General features: G+C 43.1%; 1 long non-coding RNA gene across 1 annotated transcript in view; it reads left to right on the forward strand.

Annotated features, from left to right (window-relative positions):
* Nucleotides 1–22,423, forward strand: part of LOC309535004 — a 654,277-nt gene that overhangs the window by 607,463 nt on the left and 24,391 nt on the right. The gene's annotated exons all lie outside the window — the stretch shown is intronic.

The following is a 22,423-nucleotide window of genomic DNA, read 5'->3' on the forward strand; positions in this document are numbered from 1 at the left end:
ATAAAAATGCATCAATACCCAGCTTGCCAGGTGAGCTCTAAGTGACATGAGCAGCAGGATGTGCTAATAGAAAGTGGATTAAATCCTAAGAAAAAATAATACTGTACTACACTCCCTGCTGCCCCAAAAGAGGAACCCTTTGAGGCACAGGAGCTGCTTTTGTTCCTTTCACCAACTCAGCAAAGGCCCCCTGTGTGTCAGGTAGTTACAAACCAACTCAATTGGCCAATTTATTTCCTCTGAGACTCTGTGGTTTCCATTTGCCATTAAAGAAAATAAAGAGAGAGGGAGGGAATGAGAGAGAGGCAGCAAGCACATGGGGCTGTATGTATGCACTTAAGTGCATAGAGGTATCACATTCTTCACAATCTGCCCCAGAATCTGATGGAGGTATTAAGCTGGTCAGCTGTAAGCTCAAAAATGGAGTTGGGATAGACGAACAGGCAAGGTAGAAACAAGTGGATGAAAGAGGGTTCCTATGTCCTGCAATAGGATGGGAGAGAGCTCTTGTGCTCCTCTGGGTTCCCATAGGCATCTCTGGCCGCTGTGAGGGCAAGATGTGGGACTAGATGTGCATCCCTCTCTATGAGTTGGGGGCTGAGCTTCTGAAGTGGGGAGGCTGCAAACGCCAGACTAGGACCTGGGAGACCAGAGTCCAAATCTCCACTCGGTTCCCTGAGGGACCTGAGTCTGGTTGCAGTCTCTCAGCCTCACCTACCTCACAGAGTTGCTGTGAGGACAAATTGGGGAGAAGGAGAACCATGTATGCTACTTGCAGGAAAGGTGGGGTCTAAATGTAGTAATAAAGAAGTAAGAAGATGTAAAGATACAGCTGCAAAGGATCCATATTTATATCCTGGCAGAGAGCCACTGCTTTCTACAAGATGTCTTGTAGGTGTTTCCATCCGCTTTAAAAAAAACAACTAGAAGCAGAATGTGGTGTTTTGTTTTGTTTTTTACAGTTAATTGCCCTTCCAGGAGACCTGTATTATGTAAACTTGTGTGTACAAATAATGATTAACTGAAGTGTTTACATGTTAACTGTTGATGAAACTTTTAACTGAACATTTCGTCGCTGGAAGCAAACACTCTAGAGTTGTTTCTCTCTGAAAGCTGCTTTTGCAAAACTGTGCCAAGTGTGAAGGATACACACAAAAACCAAACACCCCATCTGTTCTGACGGGGTCAGAACAGGGCAACTAAAATGATCCACAGATGGAGCCATTTCTATGTGAAAATGGTAACAATTTTTTTTTACTCAGGCTAAATGTGGTCAGTGTGTAAAGAGGGGTGTGTGGATCTGAATTTATGATATGGTTTATCTCTGTAGATCATGGCATGAGTATAAGATGGACATAACTCTAACATGACATGAGACCCTCCGTGATTAGCTTTGGTGACTATGGAACCATCCAGATCCCAGCCCCCTACTGGGATTTATCCTGAATTCACCCACATGTGCCCTAAAAGATTAACACATGCAAGTGTAGTTGTCAAGTGCAGGATACTCAGCCTCTCAATGGGATCCACCCACACAATGGTAAGGCCATGTAAAGACAAACACAGACAGAGATGGCAGGTTCAGGTAATTGCTCACTATCACAAGTCTTTCACCTTTTGTTAAACAAACAGGATGACGAAAGATTGGCAAGGTGAGAATTAAACAGGAAATTCCAGAAGCAACTATAGAAATTGTAGGAATCACTCATTTCACAGCCTCCTCCCCTCTATTGGTATGCCTTGGCAAAATGTATAAAAAGCCATTAGATGCCAAAGTTAGTTAGCTCTCACAGCTCCAACAGGACAGAACTTCTTCAGCACTCCCTAGGATTCTGCATGTCTGTTTTGCTCTTCAACCCTAAAAAAAGCTCAACAACTTCATCAAATCTTTGAAAAAAGTTTGGACACCACTGGAGTTTAAGGGCAGGTATACTTTCCCCCCTCCCCCCTTCTAGTGTAGTCTTCTGGCAAAAGTGTCACATCCTGCTTCTGTAGGCCTTTCCGAATACATGAGTGCTGGCGGTGCACATGTGAGTCCAAATACACACATCGGGACATGAAAGAGGTATATAAAAATATGCAAAGAAAGATGATAGCAAAAAACTGGGGTTGTCCAATGAAGCTGAATCGTAGAAGATTCAGGGCAGACAAAAGGAAGTACTTATTCACACAAAGTTAAGCTACGGAATTTGATACTCCCAAGATGTAGTGATGGCTACAAATTAGGACAGGTTTCAAGGAGGATCAAGCAAACTGAACCACCTTGTGGTTTCCCCCCTACAATCAAGCATTATATACATTTAGATAGATAGATAGATAGATAGATAGATAGATAGATAGATAGATAGATGAAGAATAAGACTCTCAATGTCTACTAGTCACGATGGACATATATTACCTCCGGGATCAGAGCCAGTATGCCTCTGAATATCTGTTACACAGGTTAGAGTGGGATATGCTTGTGGGCTTCCTATAGGCATCTGCTCTGCCTCTTCTAGTGTAGCACCCTGCTTGTGGTTAACACTTAGCTGGAATGAAATATTCAACGCAGCAGTAGAGAAATTAAAATAATAATTTATTTGTCAGACACAGTAGTATATGGATACCAAAGCTCTGTCCACTCCAGCCCTGATGGCCAGCACTTATATTCCCTCAGCCTAGCCCCCTTGCTCCTCCTTTGGCTGCCTCTGTCCAATCAGCCTGGTTGAAATTCCTATTGGCTGTTTGCTAGAACCAATCATAAAAGATACACCCATTTCCTATTACCTTTTATGGGAGACAAAGAGCTATATTTCCTTCTATCCATAAATGGCAGACAAGTAGCCATATATCTTACATTTGCCTCGACCAGGCACCTTAATTATCAGATCATCTTTGCCCTATTGCCCTATTCACTCCAGAACAGATGGCTGATGGTTTTAATTTTTATCTTAAACAGAGATCTTGGGTTCACCTTCTCACACACCATCAATGAAATAAGAATCTAACATTTCTTACTTTCTAAATCCTTTGCATAATTACATTTAAGCCAATATATTTCATACATAACATAGATAGATTTTTAAGGCCTTTTCAAAGTAAAAAGGAACTTTAATAAAAACAGTTTTGAAAGCAGCCTCTTTAGTTTACAACTCCTTTTCCTAGCCAGCTGCTGTTCCTATTAGCTCTTGCCCTTTAACCTTAGGAAGATGTGGCTCAAGTCTAATGGGAGGCACATGGTATATTATCTATTAAACAATAAATTTTACTATTTACCAACTCTTAATTAGTGTTTTTGCAGCTTGATTGTATTCTGTAATTTGTATGGTCAGTGTGACCTTTTGCTCCCAGCCTGTAATTTCCTTTTACAACCTTGAAGTACTGCTATAGATCAGAGGGGCCCTGTTTAGGAAGATAAACATCTGCCAAAGCACCCAGCCAGCTGCTTTATGCCTGGCATAAAACATACAAACATTTGCAAATATATTTTTAAGCTCATTTTAAAATGCAGGTCTTGATCAGATGTGTCACTAGGAACAGAATACTGGACTAAATAGGCCTTTAGTCTGATCCAACAGGGCTCTTATGTTCCTATTCACCAAGTCCCAGCTGGCTCGCCTTTATCTGTCAGGTTTGCCAGCCTTAGTATATGGCAAAATGCATTAACCCTCACCCATGTACTACAAGTCCCAGGCTGCAACATGGTAGGGGATAACAGTAAGACTCAGAAGGTCTGAAAAGGTTAAAAACTACTGGATTAGACCCACTCACATGTACAAACATATTGCAAGTCTATGCCTTCCTTTCCCCCAGGCTACTCCCCAAGGGTGTATTTATTTGTATGGCTTGTGCGAGGCCTAAAATAGCATCTGTACTAAATACCAAAATATGGGGGGGGGGGCATACCGTGGTCATGGACAGATCATCACTTGAGGTAAATCTAGTATGCAAAACCACTGGGAATTATAAGTGCTACTGTTGCAGTTGTTCTCTTTGATTCCAGAGCTTCCAACTAGGAATGGAAAAAAAGAGTCAAGAGTTTTCTGGGGAAATTGCTTTGGAATTTCCCATATCTGCTCACAAGACTCGCAACAGATATGAACTTACAAGGAGTCTGGGTTTTTCCCCCATTACAGTAGAGCCAAACAATTAGGGGAAAACCCAAAACAGTTCCAAAACGTCCCGAATCTTCAAAGTGTGTTACGATAAAACAAGGAAGGCATTAGTGCAGTAAGTCAATCAATAGTTCTTCTAACCAGATACAGTGGAACCTCTGTTTTCAAACATAATCCACTCCGGAAAACTGTTCAACTTCCAAAACGTTTGAAAACCAAGGCACAAAGAACTGCCAGCAAGTTCAATGGAGAAAATTGAAAAACACACAAAGGAAGTCATTTGACTTCCGAGGAGCGTTCGAAAATGGAAGCAATTCTGGGTTTTCGGCCTTTGAAAACCAAAATGTTCAGCTTCCAAGACGCTCAAAAACCAAGGTTCCACTGTATTGCATCTCTAGCCACGAATGCTTTATTTCAGGGTATTTTAACAGAAGAGACAGCTGGGTACAAAGAAAATAGCCTCTTCTGTGCCATTCCCTTACACACCATACATTTCAAAAACATGGATCCTGGCAACTATAACTTACCTCTCACACTGTTTGAGAAACACTCCTTTAACTCCTTAGCTCATTCTCCCTTAATACTTTAGGTTTCATTTCCCCCTTAAGGTTCTGTTTTTCTGGGCTGAACTTTTGAAGCTTCTGTAAGCCTTTGAGGTTCTAGGGAAGAACAGCCTCAGAAAGCAACCATTTTACAGCACAGAAAAAAACACAAAATGGCTGGATCGTTTTCATTCCTTGGCAATGATGCATGCTGATAAAGACCAATGATGAATTATGGGAAGAGACATTTTTATCTTTTTGGAGCATAGTGTGGACTTCAGATAAAGAACTAACTTCCAGCTGGTTAGCATGAATGAAAGAACTGGTTGTTCAGAAAATGGAAGCCTGTAACATTTATACGTTAATTGGGAACGGAATAATAATTCCTAACCACAGGAAGTTGCGAACAAACTATCCAAAAACGTTTGCTTGCACTCATTGATAGGCTGACTTAAGAACACACTGAAATAGCAAGGATGTGCTAATGTACTTCTGTCACTCTCACTCAAATATATATAAGTAATAACCAGGGCTTTTTTTCCAGCTGGAACTCATTTCCTCTAAGGTGGGTGTGATAGAAAAAGCCAAGGTGAGGGCAGGGGTGGTTTTTTTTATTCCCTCCACAACCCCTGTTCATAAAGTTGCCATCTGTGCACATTTGATGACTGCCCTGAATGTATATGCTATTCTTAAGACTGAAGCAAATGTGGCTTGTTTGTGAAAAAGACTCAACAAATAGCAGTATTTGTTAGGAAACTACAGGATCATATGGATTGTGGCTAATAGCTATGCAAATATGGCTTTAAAAATTGGCAGTGGAGCGCAATGGATGTGGAAGAAGCAGTAATGTGAACTTAGTCATGCTCAAACTCCACAGTCTTCTTTGCTCTGTTTCACAGACACACAGAAACCCTTCACAACCTCTTTGAGAGGTCCTGTATCAAGGAGCAACCTTCTAACAGCTCCAATGGAGACACATCCCAAGATATTAGCACATCCTTGGATGCCTCCATACAGGTGTTTTGGGGTGTTTTGAGGAACCTTGGGGAAGGGCTGTAGCTCAGTGGGAGAGCTTCTACTGTCTGGGCAGGCAGAAGGTCCCTGGCTCAACCCTTGGCGTCTCCAGGTAGGGCTGGGACAGAACCTGGTCTGAAATCCTGGAAAGTCATTGCTGGTCAGTGACAAATAGGGATGCCAATCACCTGGGTTTCCCCAGACACATCCGGGAATCGGGAGCCTAAAATGGCATCCAGGGGGGATTTTCACAGCGCAGACAAATGTCCGGGAAAACCCGGACACATGGCAACCCCCTGCGGGAAGTAAGTTTTTCCTTCAGAATTGAAGAAAAACATATTTTTTGTAGATTTTGATGAAATTGCCGCCCCACCAATTGCCCGCTCACCCCCTTCGCTGCCTCCCGCCCACCACACACCGAAACTTCAGCCCACAGCTGCCAATCCCCCACTCACCCGCCACCGCTCACTCATCCCCGATTGCTGGATCACCAGCCCCACTGCCAATCGCCCCACCAGACAATGACACCTCCTCCACCACCACCCCTGGTCTGGATTTTTCATTTTTAAAATATAGCAACCCTGGTATGTTCAACCTGGTTTATTCTGCAACATGCAGCCGACACAATGACAGTGCATTAATGGTAGATTCATACTGGACCACCCACACATCATTCCCCTTGTTTTATGATGCTTCCACAATAACCATGAATGCACACAGAGGTGGTATCTCAGTGGTAGACTGGTAGTGCTTTGCATGTGGAAGATCCCAGGTTCAATCTCCAGGGAGGGCTGGGAAATACTTTCTGTCAGTCCGTGTGGGACAGTATGGAGCTAGATAGACCAACTGATCTAATTCAGTATAAGGCAGTTTCCTATGTTCCGTATGTACAAACAAATACAGTGGTACCTCTGGTTACATACTTAATTCGTTCTGGAGGTCCGTTCTTAACCTGAAACTGTTCTTAACCTGAAGCACCACTTTAGCTAATGGGGCCTCCCATTGACACGGTGCCCCCGGGGCACTATTTCTGTTCTTATCCTGTAGCAAATTTCTTAACCTGAGGTACTATTTCTGGGTTAGCACAGTCTGTAAGCTGAAGCGTATGTAACCTGAAGCATATGTAACCTGAGGTACCACTGTATTTATATTTGTTGAGAGAGCCAATATGGTGTAGTAGCTACAATTTTGGACTAGGAGCTGGCAAACCAGGGTTCAAAATCCCTGCTCGGCCAGGAAACTAAATGGATGATCTTGGGCCAGTCACTCATTCTCAGGATAACCTACCTCACAGAGGAGAAAATGGAGAGGAGGAGAACTATGCACACCACCTTGGAGGAAAGCTGGGGTATAAATACAATGAATAAATGAATAATAAAAACGGATGGCTGGATTGGAACTTGTCAGGTTACAAGCTCTGTCCAGTTATTGCCTCAAGGAAAGTCACAATGATAGTTCTATTCACACACAAAAACACAACAGCAAAACATGCACTTTGATTATTTGTGAAGCTAATGATGACAGGAATGACTGGAAACAAATATATGACAAGAAAAATACGTGGCTCCAAGCAAACCCCAGTTCCTGGATTTTGATCCCTGGGCTCAGCGTTTCCTACTCTTGCATCTCCTTTTTCTGCTTCCCGTGTCCCTGAGGGTACATGGAGCACAACACAGCTGAAGCCTGTTGTTTCTGAGAGGCATTGACTCTCTGGGCTCTCAGTTCTAAAAAGAACGGGAGAGCAGTCCAGGCCTCTTCTGGAAAATGACCTTGGACACTAAACTGGATTAAAATAACTGCTAGCAGTATGCCTGAAATGGAATAAACAATTTTTTCTTTTCTTCAGAAGTTCCATTAATGGGGTAACGATGGGCAAAGAAAACCACGTGGAACATTTTAAAAGGACATCAGGAGGCGAGAATAAAAAAGTGAAATGTATTGTTTTGTTTAGTGGAAACTGAACCAGCTGAATAAGTGAGACAAAAGTGTTCTTGTGTGTAGCACCGGGGTAGGGGGAACACTTCTGGGATGACAGCTATGCCATGTTTTCAGACCAAGGGAAGTTCAAGGCTGCGGTAACATTTGAACCAGGAACTTTCCATTCTTATCTGCTATGCTTCACCAGCTTTCAAGGTGAGATGAAATACGTAGTTGACTGCAGTGAGCACTTATGTAGCATCAGACAAACCAAACATGCACACGCACACACAAAGCATTGGCCACGTTTCTTTTTCTGCAGAATTCAAAGTATACAGTTAGGACAACCGAAAAATCAATTCCTTGAGCAAGAATGCACAAGTTATATCTGCTGTCTTGTGCTTCCTACTAACTGAAAACATTAAAATGCCCCATCCTTTGCCTTATTTGGAGTTATTTTCATCTTTTAGCCATGAAGTGGGATTATTTCCCATCATATCAGCATATTACATAATCTCTAACAATCCTTCCTCCCCCAGAAACCTTAGCACCTGTGGAGCAGGGAAGCCTATTGGAGCCCTGGAAGTAATCAGAGACAAACTGAGAGGTAATTTGCTGCACTTATATACACCGCACTACTTAGAGTATTATCATATCATCAAGATGTTCCAGCTTGGTAAAAACCAAGTTAGTTGAAGCTGAACAATCTAATTGCAGAATCATCATCACCATCATCAGCCGTCACTATGCAGGCCGGGGTCCCTGCTCTGAAGAGCTAGGAACATATAATTTGACCTAAGAGAAACAACAGGGGAAAGGAACATGTGATTAGGTTTGATTACAGGCTGAGAGCATGTGCCAAATACTTTCCTTTGATACAATAGTATTGCATTAGTGGTAGATTTATTCTGGACCATCCACACATCATTCTGCTTTAACAGTTGATCTGGGATGCTTCCCCAATGTTATTGCATTATTGCCACCTGGAGGGGGACTCTTGCACTATAGCCCATCAAAACTGGGGGGGGGGGGAGGATAAGAAGAAGAAGAAGAAGAGAAAGTTTTGCAGGTACTAAGGAAGGCAGTGGAAGACAGGAGTGCCTGGCATGCTCCGGTCCATGGGGTCACAAAGAGTCAGACACAACTAAACGACTAAACAGCAACAAAGGAAGCCATAGGAACCAAAATGTTTTGGGTATTCTGTGTTAGCATAATAGTTGGATATGTGATTTATGGGCACCTTCCTTTTATGCCTGAGAAGTGCAGTTGAAGAAGTTCAAGGAGAGGGTGGAGGCTCATCCTCAGAGATAGAACTGTTTTTCTGCTTTGCCTTTGCAGTTAATAACTTTTTAATTTAAGTCTTATTGAGTGCTTTCCTGGAGTGGCCATTAAACCACATAGTCCCCAGGTGTGCCTATCGATTAGGCTCGGTTTACATATTACTTCTTCCACATGTAGGCAATAGGAGAGCCCTTCCTGGTAGCAATGCTGCACACATATAGAGAAATATAGTCACAGCCTCCAGGATGCAATGAAAGCTAAGAGTCTGGGGTGGGGGCTGCTGTCATGGGGCCTGGCACATGTGTACCCCCTGAACCCCTCTGTTGTCAGCCTGGCATGCTGGAATTGAGCATGCAATAAGGCTGGCATGCCTTAAGTATTACTCTCCCTGCGGGTACCCTTGCCATGAGTAAGGGCTTTCCTGTGACCAGTTCTTGGGGTGACTAAACCAGCTCTTTGTGTCTTTGCACTGAGGCAAGTGCAGTGCAATGCCATAGTTCCTCAGCAATGGTTTTCTGAGTTCATTGGGGTATCGCTCTGTTTCATAAGGGTGCTTAGGAACAATTTGTTCAGTAATTTAATCAGATAGAAGGTTGCATCTAGAGCTGTTGCAATGGCAACTGTGCCATCATGACCTAGTCACCCCAGAGCAAGATGTTTCTCATAGTAAAGATTTTTTTTCCAGAAGGAAGGTGCTACCCCCAAAAGAAAAACAGCTGTCAAAGGACTGCCAGCCCTGCTTTAGACTTTTAAAAGGCCTTGCATTCTGTCCCCTTCACCCCAAAAAGGCCTCGGTTGACGACAAAGATGAAATCATTTTGTTCCCCAATAGTGTAGTTCTTCCCGTCAGACTCATTTACTTTGGTTTCCCTTTGTAGCTTCCTTTTCTCCTGGCTCTGCTTCTTGTCCCTATTCCTTTGTCCCTATAAATCTTCTCTCGCTTGTCTCCTTTTCTTTGGGGAAGCCACCTGCCTGTCCCTTTTATTACGGGGCTTAAGTAACAGCTGGTGACGCACAGACTCTGCTGCAAAATGGTTCAAACATGCCTTGACTTTTGGAAAATACACAGTAAACAGGGAAATCAACTCCACACCCCTCCCCGATGTTCTTGTGTTCCTGTTTGTCCAGAACTAGAGCACGAGTCTTTATTACAGTCGTGACTGAGAAACAAATTGCTTGGAGCAGAGCAGGAAAAACTTATTATGCACTCAGCAAGCAAGACTCTGGCAAAGGGATGCTTCTCTTGCTCCAGCTGCTGTATCTTTAGCAATGGTAAACTAGCCGGAATCAACGGGGGGGGGGGGGAGTTGGGTCCTGTTTTTTACGGTGGTGGAAGAAGTCGTGGCCTACTAACATGGCACAGGCATGGCCAAAGGTCTGTGAGGCCGTTATCACTAGTTGAGATGCTAGACATCATAGAAAGCAAGAGAGAATTTCAGGTAATGCAGTTTTTCTCATCGATGCACAAAAACCTGTCCCAACCACTAATTTATTCTGTGTAGCTTTTAAAGGTTCTAGAGGCCAGTCCTCATTTGCATCTGCTCAGAGGTGCCAGCTTGCGAGGGGAACATGACGTTGACATCCCAACATTGCACATGTGTTGTCACGATGCTGTGAAGAGCCGGGGGAGGGCCAAGTGCAGCCGCCTCCCCCACTGTATATGTGGGGGCTCCCTATGCATCTTGTGAGTGCCTGGAGGCGGTTGGAGGTTGGATGGCGGCTAACAGATTGAGGTTGAATCCTGACAAGACAGAAGTACTGTTTTTGGGGGACAGGAGGCGGGCAGGTGTGGAGGATTCCCTGGTCCTGAATGGGGTAACTGTGCCCCTGAAGGACCAGGTGTGCAGCCTGGGAGTCATTTTGGACTCACAGCTGTCCATGGAGGCAGAGGTCAAATCTGTGTCCAGGGCAGCTGTTTACCAGCTCCCTCTGGTACGCAGGCTGAGACCCTGTCTGCCTGCGGACTCGCCAGAGTGGTGCATGCTTTGGTTATCTCCCACTTGAATTACTGCAATGCGCTCTACGTGGGGCTACCTTTGAAGGTGACCCAGAAACTACAACTAATCCAGAATGCGGCAGCTAGACTGGTGACTGGGAGCGGCCACCGAGACCACATAACACCGGTCTTGAAAGACCTACATTGGCTCCCAGTACATTTCCGAGCACAATTCAAAGTGTTGGTGCTGACCTTTAAAGCCCTAAACAGCCTTGGTCCAGTATATCTGAAGGAGCGTCTCCACCCCCATCATTCTACCCGGACACTGAGGTCCAGCACCAAGGGCCTTCTGGCGGTTCCCTCATTGCGAGAAGCCAAGTTACAGGGAACCAGGCAGAGGGCCTTCTCGGTAGTGGCGCCTTCCCTGTGGAACACCCTCCCACCAGATGTCAAAGAGAACAACAACTACCAGGCTTTTAGAAGACATCTGAAGGCAGCCCTGTTTAGGGAAGCTTTTAATGTTTGATGTATTATAGTATTTTAATATTCTTTTGGAAGCTGCCCAGAGTGGCTGGGGAGGCCCAGCCAGATGGGCGGGGTATAAATAAATTATTATTATTATTATTATTATTATTATTATTATTATTATTATTATTATTATTATTAACAGAAATAGGAAGGAGACACCTGCCATCCCAATATCCCCACCTCCATCCTTGTATGTTAAATTAACTCCCCCCAATCTCTGAAAAGGGCTAGAAAGAGTGTGTTCAAACCACTTCTATCATACTTACAACGTCTCTCTTTGCCCCTGGGGCACGCATTGACAAATAAGGACTTGGATTTCTGGTAGAACAATCATATAGAAGAAGTCTGCCTATTGCACTTCTGTCTCCAGCTCTTGCCTCAGTCAAGAGATCAGTTGACCTCAGTCACTGAGATTATGAAGAATACACACCACAGATCGGGATAACATCCGTGGCCACATACTGATCCATGATAGTCCCCACACCTACCTGACCCATATGCTGCCACTCTTCTCTGCCTCTGTGTTGGAAATACCTTTGCTCCACCAACTGGCTCCTCAAGATTGTTGCCAAAGGTAGATATCTGCCTGGAAACGCATATGACATTTATTAAATGCCCCCTTTTGTTCCAGTGGCATTTTGAACTGGCCCTCCAGATGCACATGTTGGTTCATCCAACTTTCTGAAGATTTTTCAGCATATGGCAAGGTGCATTGTGGTTTAGAATTGCATCGGAGTATGTGCCTCACACACAGACATAAGATGTCAACATGAATGAAATAACTTGAAACGATAAGCACTTTGTACTGACTTCATGTCACAAAACTTGACTGTGTGAATCAGGCCTCAGCCACAACATAGTGACTCATGAATATAAACACAAGTGAATAACCTAATGGTGAGTTTGCACGCACACACACACACTGCTCACATCAGTCACCGTGTGGTGAGTCACCAGTGATAGTATATGCGTTCCTTCTGCTAATGTTGCCTTGGCTCCCATTTTGGGTTATTTGCCTCAGGTGGTCAATGGTGAGTGACTCATCACAAAATTGAGTGATGCTAGTAATTTGAATATGAGTAACTTGGTACAATATTTTTTCATAGGGAAACCACCATGATATTACCCTGTAGCTCTTCCATACTTACACATGCTTATAAATGTGCACGCAAGTGGTGAAAATAGCCTACAACCATTGGAAAGGTGAGCTTTCAACCTGTGTAGTTGTGTCAATTTAACATTGCTTATCATTTTCTTTAAACTGACTTAGAGGGAGATGAGAATTGATGATGACATTTGTTATGTATTCAGTGGTCTGTGTTTGCCTGAGCTGGAGTCTGGACTAAGGATTCTGAGCCCCTGTGTTCTGATTCGATACTTGATATCCAATCACAGAACATTTCAGGATTTGGCACTTAAACTCTATTGGCCCTTAAACTCTGAGTCATTATTCGCAGCTTGGAAGTTTAGACATCCAATCATGTTGGGAGTGGGAGTGGCCCAGGCCTCCAGAAATGTATATAAGCAGTTGCTTTGCGCCTGTTATCCAGTTATGTTAGTTCAATAAAGGTTCTTGCTGTTATCACTGTGTCTTGCCTCGTGGGAACCCACCTACACTTCAACATTTACCTGTAAAAATTGTTCATAGCAACGTGGGAAGCTGTCTTCAACCAAGTCTGACTATTTATGTGATGTAACTCAAAATGGCCTGCACTATCTGCCTGCAGTTGATCAGGCGCAGTCTTTTCTAGCCTAACCTACCTCATAGGGTTGTTGCAAGACTAAAATGGAGGAGGAAGTATACACACCACCTTGAGTTCCTAGCAGGAAAGGTTAGATATAGGAAGCAGTCTTATACTGACACCATTGATCCATCTAGCTTTCTGCTGTCCACGTTGACTGGTAGGGGCTCTCCAAGGTACAGTGGTACCTCGGGTTACATACGCTTCAGGTTACAGACTCCGCTAACCCAGAAATAGTGCTTCAGGTTAAGAACTTTGCTTCAGGATGAGAACAGAAATCATGCTCTGGCGGCGCGGCGGCAGCAGGAGGCCCCATTAGCTAAAGTGGTGCTTCAGGTTAAGAACAGTTTCAGGTTAAGAACAGACCTCCAGAACGAATTAAGTACTTAACCCGAGGTACCACTGTACATTTCTAGCTTTACCTGAAGATGCCAGGGACTGAACCTACCTTCTGCATACATGAAGAATACCACTTCTTTTCCTTATTTTCTTTTTGTTCTCCATATTTATAACCATACAGCAGAAGATTCATGTCTATTACCCTTTTTTGGTTGTCTTTTAGCAGGAATCTGATGCTGAACTGATGGTTTATGAGCAGGTCTCTTAAGAGAAACTGTACAGAGAGCTGTCAGCTCTTAAATAAAGTCATAGACAGTAAGCTCTCATTCTAAGACACAAGGAGTTTCCTTGCACATACCACTTGCCTCCTGAATTTCATACCCCAGCTAGTAGCTGCAGAAAACAACCCCAGCTGTTGATCACTGGTATAATAATAATAATAATAATAATAATAATAATAATAATAATATGCCAAAGATAACATTGAAAAACTTGTCACAAACAAGATGGTCCTGCAGAGAAGTTGCTACACAAACCGTTGTCTACTCTGACTGTATTTTGGAAACCTTAATAAATATTGTCTATGAATACAAAGGAAGTTAGAAGCAAACTTTCTTTGTCTTTTGACTGACTGCAATGTGAGTGTTAGGCGCAGCCGGCATTTAAACTTGCCCGACAGACTGGAGTGATAACGTTCACTCTCAGGTCTGCTGGCCAGGCTCTGCCCCCACTGACCCTAATGTCTCAACAAATGAAACAGACCTGTAAAAAATGTTACGGGGGGGGGGGGAGAGAGATTGCACATACTTTTGTAAACCAAGAAAATCTTTAATAAAAATACATTTAAAAAATAATAATAATTGGGCCATTCAAATTTAGATTATTGGCGAGCTAAACTGCCTGTGAAGTGGCCAGTTGGGAAATCTACCATGGCCCTGGAATTGAGGGCAGCTTGCGAGGTGCTTTTAGAAGTGGCCTTTAGAAGCAAACCCTTTGGTTAAAAACCGAGCAAAGCCCTGAAAACATTTGAAGTATATTTTATGGCAATATTCTGGCATAAAGTCCTTCAAAGATTTTACTTTGTCAACAAAATCCTACAAAAAAGCAGACCTTGATGTTATGTCAAGGAAAAGGTCACTTTTTTTGTCCTTGACATGTGGAACAACTCTGAAGAAATGGAAGAACAGAAAAAAACAATAAATAAGAATGAGTCATCAAGTGGAAGCCGCATATTCCGATGAAAGATAAAGAGCATAGGGACACAAATCTGTTTTCCCAAGTAGAAAAAGTGGCAGCAGGCCAACAGGGAAGGACAAATTCAGACTGGAAAAATACTACAGTATTTTGGATAAACTTCCAATGGAACTAGATAGAATGTCAACGATGCCGCCGTCAAGACTGTCATCTTTATCTGTTCTCTTTCTAAAATGAAATCTTGTGACAGAAATGCCACTGGATAATCTCACAAGTGAATTCATTGCCAATAAAAATAAAAAAAGATATAACTTTTACAATAATGTAACTTCTACAATTATCTGAATGTTGTTTGTCATTATGTTTAAGTGTTTGTTTGTTTTTAAATTATCAATATGTGCTACCCACTGCAAGTGAATTCTTTTTCTTTCTTGGAATCTTAGAGATCTAGTATCTTAACATGCTGCTTCTAATGTCAAATACAGGTTGCTGCTTTTTGGCCGGGGGTGGGTTACTTCTTTTTACCAGGCCTGCTTTTAGTTTGCGTCCTCCTTCTGCTTTGCATCAAAACCAAATATCTCTTTGTTAAACTTCTTATACACCAGATTCTTCATGGCCTTGCTCAACCACTCTTTCAGAATGTCTTTCATGCTGCGTGCCCATCCTGTATCCTTTGCCCCAACAGCATATAACCCTCCCTTCTGACCCAGGAGCTCCTGCTCATGTAACTCATATTGCAAGGCCACCATCTCACTCCCCTATCATTTCTCATCCTTCTTCAAAACAGGCTTCTTCTGCAAATCCAGGCTACTACTGCCCCAATCTTTTTATTTCAGCAAAAGGAATTGTATGTCTCCTATAGTACTTTGTAATTGCCTGTAACCAATGTCCCTTTGTTCCTTTTTAAATGTCTGTCCCTTTTATAAAACAGTAGCCTACAACTTTGATTGACTTCCTTGGAGTCCATCCAGTGGATGCTATAGAAGTAAGTAATTTTAAGAATTATCCACCACCTTATGGTGGGGGCTGGTATTGCATCTTGGTGTATTTCTTAGCACAGTGGTGCCCCGCAAGACGAACGCCTCGCAAGACGGAAAACCTGCTAGACGAAAGGGTTTTCCGTTTTTGAGCTGCTTCGCAAGACGAATTTCCCTATGGGCTTGCTTTGCAAGATGAAAACGTCTTGCGAGTGTTCCTATTTCCCCCCTCCCCCTTTTGCTAAGCCGCTAAGCCGCTAAGCCGCTAAGCCGCTAAGCCGCTAATAGCCTTTTAGCCGCTAATTCGTTAATCCTTTAATAGCCGCTAAACCGCTAATAGCGCTAATCCGCTAATAGGGTTGCTTCGCAAGACGAAAAAACCGCTAGACAAAGAGACTCACGGAACGGATTAATTTCGTCTTGCAAGGCACCACTGCATTTTCATTTAACTATAGATCACTTCTAAGAACACATACCATATTATATAGAACTTTTAAATATTGGCAAAGTGCTTTAAAATCTTTACTCTTATAACAATCTTGCAAGCCAGGTCATGTTCACTATTTTATTTATTTATTTATTTATTTATTTATTTATTTATTTATTTATTTATTTATTACATACTTGAAACTTAGGGCAAGATATAGAGAAGAATGTGGCAATAGCGTGACCTGAGTCCACTTATTGACAGTTCTTTCTATTCTTTGGCTCAGACTGGCTGTATAATGGCTGTATGGATTGTTGGGAAAATGCAGGGGAGCGAATCCGTTACAATATAGGATCATGTTTTTTGTTGGAAGTTGAGAATATTTACTTACAGATATGTAATCATTAAGAAAAGGAAATGGACTCTTAATGTCCTCCCCATATAATACACTTTCCCAAATTTGTTCTAGGTCTTTTTATACACCCCAGAAATGGAAGCAAGCAACTTCCCCATTTCTCTCAGTTCAAGGTTCATAATTTATGGGATGTACCAGGTGAAAATGGCCTATGCTCTAACACAGCAAGAGGGAAACTTTGGCTCCAGAAGTTACTGAACCACAACTCCTATAATCCCTGGGCATTAGCTATGTTTGCTGAGGCTGATGGGAACTGTAGTGTAGCAATGTCTGGATGTCCAAAGGTTTCCCACACCTGCTGTTATGGAATATGTATAGTGACTGTAATGATATAGCTTGTAATTGGTTGACTTTGCAATTTGAGGACTTGCCCTGGAGTCACATGGCCTGGTCAGTTCCTAAGGCCTTGAGTTTCAGTTCTAGCCAAGGGTCTTAGAGGCTCCTTTTAATAAAGCACCTTTTATAAAACTACTACTCATTCTTGCTGCCTGTTGTTGGACCCAGAAGCATTACAGTGAAAACTGGGCAGAGTGGGGGATCCAGCTTAAAGTGTGTTTCCCAGATTACTTTGATTTAGGCAGACTGGTTCCTGTGGTTACAACATTTTAGCACAACCATCTGCTGAATTACAGTAATGGTGCCCAAGAGCTCCAGTGCCCACCTTAGAGAGCTTATTTCTAATCTTTTTCACCAGGGCAGGAGGGATGAAATACCAATGTCTGCTTTAAAATGTGAAATACTTGAACCCAACAAACCCAGCATCCTGCTCTTGAGTGCATCAAGTAAAAAGCATAGCAGCCAAATGGAAAATGTGAGTCTTCTGGAATTGTGAAAGCAAGGATTATTTTGTTTCTAAACTATAAATCAGGCAATGCACAGAGTGGAGGGGGAAACAGGCCACTGGAACCATCATCAGGCAGAGTTACAGCTTTCAGTGGTGCTCACTTGAGAGCTTAATGCTGGGTTACGCCTGGATAATGTTCCGTGATGGACACCAAAAAAAAAATGTAATGGTAAGAAAACTGAATGCTTCACGTGGAATGTGGTTTTCCACCATTCCCCCCCCCCCAGCTGAGTAAGCTATCAGCTCAAAAACAACCCAGCAGAAAATAAAGATTCACTTTTCTGCATAGTAAAATATATAGAATACTTTCAGTAGCAGATCAATGACTGTGAAAACTTCGGAGAAACCTCAACTGAATGTTCTTTAATCAGAATACAAAAAAATGTTATAATGCTGTTTTGAATGGGTATTTCAGAAACTTATCCAAACTTACCTGAGATATTGGTGCTTAATTTCAGGTTTGTCACTGGAATATGTACTTTTCCACCTAGAGCCCTCAACCGATTTTCCAGATTGACAGTAGGCCCAACCTTGTTTTTCTCCTGTCATCTGCAATTCAGGACCAGACATTCAGGACTTGGATATTCTGTAATTTTGCAAATTCAGATATACCAAATTGGCCCGAATATAAGCCGCACCTGAATATAAGCCACACCTTTAAAATCCAAGAGTGAAAAAAGACAATACCCGAATACAAGACCTATGAGTGTATTTAGTATTTGGGAAAGTGGTTCAGAATGAAGTGATCATGGCTATATGAATATCTAACTCCCACACCAAGTAATTTCATCCATGACCCTCACCCTGACTCATCCTTGATGATGTACCATACTTCAGTCTTGACCTGCAGGCGTATACTTCCAACTGATGCTGCCTACCATTTGTGTCATTCATACCTGGGTATGACTAAACTGAGACCAACTTAGCGGTTGTCACCAAAAGCAGGATTTGAAGCAACTGTCCGAGCTGCATCCTTTGAACGAAACTGGAGCTCAAAATATCAGAGATCAAATCTCAGTAGATCGTGGTACTGTTATCTTTTCTAACTCCATCAACAATGCTCACCCCATTATACTTCAATATAGATTGACTAAGGGCTTATCCACACACTTACATTTCCTCCAATTTTTCCGGGCACAGTCTGCAATTTAAAGCTCTCTGTCCAAGTGCCTTTATTTTCCTCTTTTTCCTTTCGAGCTTTCCCCATGAAAACCCTCTCTTTAAAGCTCAGTCAGAACAAACTTCAATCCGTGGAAAACTCCAATTGATGTTTGCTCCAGTTCAGCTTTAAAGAGTGGGTTTTCATGGGCAAGGCTTGGGACAAAATAAAGTAAAATGCTCAGACATGGAACATTGAAGTGTGGAACTCTGCCTGGAAGTGCAGAGCAAAGGTAAGTGTGGATATGGGTTACTATAATGGATTACTATAAACCACGGAAAGTGTCTTTGCATGTAGCCAGCAAAGCAGTCAGATGTCTAGGTTTTTGGAGCCAGCTGGTGTTGAGGTGACTTGGGGTTGGTGGAGGGGCACCAAAAGTGTGCTGTTGCTTTATGAGGCTTGACGCTGCTTTACAGACTAGCGCTGCCTCTGACAGTGCCTGCTTAATCCCTTCTGTTCAATTTATGGATTTGGAAATAAACAGATGTTACGAAAACACTGTAAGGCGCCAGAACTGTCTCCTTGCAAGGAAACAGAACCCATCAAAGGCAGCCTATGAAACTCCCAATTACTCCATGAAATGGGGAGTGCAAAACCAGCCTTTACCGATCTGGTGCAGGGGCTGAATGGAATTTTAGTCCAAAACGCCTGGAGGGCATTAGGTTGGCAAAGGCTGGCAAAAGAATACAATACTATGCAAAACAAGTTCTTAGGCAGTATGTTTTTGATTGCACCGTGACTTGCTTTTCAATAAACACTTTAGTAAACACACACACATTCGTGTTAAGTAACTGAACACTAAATAGCAGCATTAATAAGAATTTCACCTTTTCCTGTGGGGTGTTCTTTTCAGTCCTGTTTGCCATGTAGCTGAACAACAATTCTATGAATGTAGCATTCTCCCCAGGAGAGCTCAGTAATGGCAAGCCTGTTAGGTATATCAGGATTAGTATTAATTATGATTATGCCCACCAGGTGGATAGATGCTATGCAAACTACAGGATCAACCATCAGTTCACACCTTAACCCTTAATTACGTATTTTTAAAGCCTACTTGTTAATCCGGAAAGTCACTGGCATCGTGGAACAACTTCTTTGTGTAGAAAAAAAAGGTTGCGTTTGCTAAAGAACAGTAAAACGGAGCTGGGCTGAGGCAACGAAAAAAAGTGCGGCCCACCAAGCATGTCTGTGGCCACGGCCATACCCAGGATTTTTGTAAGGGGGGCAGGACTTTGTTAGGGGGTGCAGGACTTTGTTGGGGGGGCAGAACTGATGTGATTGGCCAGTTAGTTATTTCTCTTGTTTTACTTGATGGGGGGCAGTTGTCCCCCCTGCCTCCCCTTGACTACGCCCATGTCTTTTATGAAAGGATGGTATGCACTGCTGCTAATGCACATCTCTTGATTCTGCCTCAACTACCTTGCGGTTGCCTTCAAAATCATGCCCCCAAACCAAAAATTGGTTAAGAAACCAGCATCTGTCGTCTCTGAAATCTCAGCTTAAATTCACACAACGCAGTAGTGTATTCTTTCTGTCACAAATGTGATTTTTTTAAAAAAGTGCTTCTGACAGCACTTCTGATCGTATGTTATGATCAAGCTCTTTCTTCGTCATCTTCTGACGAACAGGCAGGCACATCTGGTGCAGACTTCTGGCAAGTCAGAGAGCATAGCAGAGAGGCAGGGGATGAGTAATCTGTGCTCAGAGCATATTGGGCATTGCCCAATAGCCATCAATATTTATATGCCTGCTTTCTTAAACAATTGGCTGTTAAAAGCCTCCTCCCCAAAGCCGTGAAGGAACTTCTCTCATGGGAACTGTGTTTTGCTTTATTTTTAGCTTTCCCACTGGAAGCGGGTGGCGGTGTGGTCTAAACCACAGAGCCTAGGGCTTGCCGATCAGAAGGTCAGTGGTTCGAAACCCTGCAATGGGGTGAGCTCCCGTTGCTCGGTCCTTGCTCCTGCCAACCTATCAGTTCAAAAGCACATCAAGTGCAAGTAGATACCTTCCGACGGGAAGGTAAACGGTGTTTCCGTGCGCTGCTCTGGTTCGCCAGAAGTGGTTTAGTCATGCTGGCCACATGACCCAGAAAAACTGTCTGCTGACAAACGCTGGCTCCCTCGGCCAGTAAAGCAAGATGAGCGCTGCAACCCCAGAGTCGTCCGCAACTGGACCTAGCGGTCAGGAATCCCTTTACCTTTACCTTTTACTGTGCTAGGTTGTGGGGGTTCCCTGCTGCAAATGTTGCAGTGTGCAGTACTTCAGAATGTCAGCCAGCCATGCCCTTTCCTAAGATACTTCATCACATTCCTCTCATTTTTCCGCTCCCCTCACAACAGTCTGCATTCTGTACCAACTGAGCATAGTCAATCTTAACTCCTGGTAGCATATTTCGTGATAATTTTTGTAGAAAAGATCAAGCCAGTTAAGAAACAAATGTTTAGTGTGTTTGGTTTAGTGTCAAATAATGTTAGTTAAAACACAAAATATTAGGTAAAGAAGCTTAAAAATGTTAATCTAGCCACTACAGAATTGCCTTATATCTTGGGTCTGATGCTGCTGGAACATCTTACTCTTGGCCTTGCCCCCATATCCCATACTGATGAAACCCAAGCATGATTTTAAAAAAGAAAGTTTCAGCCCACAGATTCCCCATGTAGTGCACTATTCAGGGCAGCAGGTGTTTTTTGCAATGCACCTGTTAAACAAACTTGATTTGATTGCAGAGCAGCTTATTCAAGGTCTCTATCTTGAACAACACACCTTTCAATTAACTGGGGAAGGGTTATTCATTCAGTGCACATACCATCACAAGCTCTCTTACCTTTTCCTTTTGTGCTTGTGTAATTTCAGGATCCTGTGTTTTACAGGGTTGCACAATAGCTTCTTATTAGCATTGCCAAGAATGCTAGGTTTCAGAAATTAAAGACAAGCTGTATCCTCAGAGCCAACATTACCCTGGATTAAAAATATATATACCTGTGTTTCAATGGCAAAATACACAGGCTGCACATAAATTGTAAATAGCTGTCTAGCTACATAGATTTCTGTGCATTATACATGTAATAGGACTATTGGAAGCTTCCTTCTACAAGATAAGACTAGTTGTTCCATCTACTCCAGTATGCTCTACTCTGCCACTAGTTTTCCAGAGCCTTTCCCATCACCTGCTCCCTGACCCCTTTTAACTAGAGATGCCAAGAATTGAAACTGGGAGCTGAACTGAGTGCATGTCTGAAATTGTGCCCACTTCTACGTGCACAAGGCCTTCACATTTGGAAATGGAACCAATTCTGTTTTTCCCCATCAACTCTCTGTAGTCTGATCAGCAAGGCAGGCACATTGTGGTTGTATTCCCCAGGCCAGGTAAAGAGATAACACAATACTCGGAACATGGGTGTGAGTGAAAATAGGTCACAACCTTTTACTGGCTACAGTGAGGAAAGCAGGGTTGCCATGGCATTGAGTCAGGGTCCATTAACCTCCAATACTTCCTGTCTGAAGCCTGATATGCCATACCAACTGGGGAAAGCCATGGGAGTTGACCAGGGCACAAAGACCCAACGTGGTGCAAACCATGTGAATGGAATCCTGTTGCTAATCTGAGATCAGTTGCCCAGGCCCAGTCCACTCCAAGTTCAGGGCAGGAGCCTGGGCACCTCCTTCAAGGCCCTTCAGGAAGGTTCCCCTTACGTTTGGATCCTGCCCAATGCCATTTCACCCAAGCTGCAACAGTTCCTATGTAGAAGACACCTAGCAATTATTTAGCATAATCAGGTCTTTAACGTCCCTTGAGGGACAGCCAAATTTAAATAACAAATTGACACACGGCTGTGAGGCATTTGCGAGCTTTTTTGCGGAGAAGGTCTTGTCGCTCCGCCATGACCTCCCTGCCAATTTGGATACAATAAAGGAACTGGAGGCCCCTCGACTGTCCTCGGGTCCAGTATTGGACCACTTCGACCAGATATCCCCAGCCGATGTGGACAGACTCCTCCGAGCTGGAAAGCCCAC

This window comes from Podarcis vaucheri, assembly GCF_965113315.1.
Source record: "Podarcis vaucheri genome assembly, chromosome: 1".
Taxonomy (NCBI): Eukaryota; Metazoa; Chordata; class Lepidosauria; order Squamata; family Lacertidae; genus Podarcis; species Podarcis vaucheri.